The sequence below is a fragment of the Austrofundulus limnaeus genome, unplaced genomic scaffold (genome assembly GCF_001266775.1).
Source record: "Austrofundulus limnaeus strain Quisiro unplaced genomic scaffold, Austrofundulus_limnaeus-1.0 Scaffold132, whole genome shotgun sequence".
NCBI classification, from domain to species: domain Eukaryota; kingdom Metazoa; phylum Chordata; class Actinopteri; order Cyprinodontiformes; family Rivulidae; genus Austrofundulus; species Austrofundulus limnaeus.
Window position 1 is genome coordinate 581,545 of NW_013952534.1, and position 1,446 is coordinate 582,990.

The window sequence follows — 1,446 nt, forward strand, 5'->3', positions numbered from 1 at the left end:
GATTTCTTTGTATGTATGGATCACTTGGGTTGTTACCGACATCTGGTGAAAATTTCATGTCATTAGCACCTCTAGTAATATGTTTACTGAGAAAAATGTTGACGTGTTCAATACTTATTTTACCCGCTGTATGAAACCATGTGTGCACATGGACAGGCACCTTTCCGAGGCTAAAATCTTTCCAACTTTATGCACAGCTTTATTCCCATAATGACTGTAAACACAGAGGAATTAGTGGGTAGAATGTGGATCTTTATGTGTTAAATAGAAGGATATCTTGAAGTGTCGTAAAAAGGTAAGTCAGACACATCTAAAATAAGGTTTTCCTCCAAGTTGGAAGTGGTTGCTCACCACAGTGTGTGGAATACTCTGATCATTGATCAGTCAATGAAACCTTTGCTAAATGATTGTAGCACCACGCAACAGCAATAAACGTTTACATTTTTTCAACTTTCTCATGTTGCGTCGCAAGCCTACGCACGTACATTTGCATGTACGGGTCTGAAATTTCACATTAACAAGTTTCCACCACCACGCTCAGCAGATCAGCTGACTGGAGGCGCGTTATAGAGGCATATCATGGAGCCACAAAACAAGAGCACATAGCACTACCATGGGGCCGAACCACCGACCGCCCATAGATAAGAAAGTGAAGGGCTGTCTTATCTGTATGTGTCCCGGTGATGGATTGGAGACCAGTCCAGGGTGTACACTGCCCAGGCTTTTAGGTAGGATTGTTGAAGAGGGTGCCCTCTCAGTCAGTCTAATGGTGCGTATTTCTAATACTAATACATATTTACGGTATTGTCTGTATTTACCGCATTTTGTATTTTAGCCACAGTTTGAAAAAAAATGTCTTGGAATCAATACAATTTGCATCAAAGTATTTTGGGTGAGTCATAAGATTATCTCATGAAGTTAGTTTATAGTTCCTTTTTAGTGTTTCTTCCCAATTTTTATCTCTTTTTTTCTCTGTTTTTTACTCCTAGACACTTTAACGAATGGCCTTCTTAAGGTTTAAAACTGGCATCCTGTGTCCTGTTTCCAATTATGTTGCGGCTCTTAGAGCCGGGTCATAACAAACATCTTACAAAAGCTTAAGTCCCATTCTCAAAAGTAAAAACCAGTCCTATTACTTGTTTCATATTTGTAGTAACCCATCAATTCAGGTTCTAAGGAATCTTAAACCAGGAAGTCAGAACAAATTCATGATAAATAAAGTTAAGAAGTTAAAGCTTTTTTTCTCATACTGTATCTTCCTTTTCTTATGAATGCAAGTAAAGTTCTTTTCTCCACTGAGCAAAAAGTTTTTACTGGCTCTACTGCCAGCATTTCCTCATCAGTCTAAGAACTTTGTGACTTGTGACCATAAAAATATTTAGGAGGTGTGTGTGTGTGTGTGTGTGTGTGTGTGTGTGTGTGTGTGTGTGTGTGTGTGTGTGTGTG

At 38.9% G+C, this 1,446-nt stretch overlaps 1 protein-coding gene across 2 annotated transcripts in view; it reads right to left on the bottom strand.

Annotated features, from left to right (window-relative positions):
* The window catches only part of csrp2 (cysteine and glycine-rich protein 2), a 23,054-nt gene that overhangs the window by 7,306 nt on the left and 14,302 nt on the right, over nucleotides 1-1,446 (bottom strand). The gene's annotated exons all lie outside the window — the stretch shown is intronic.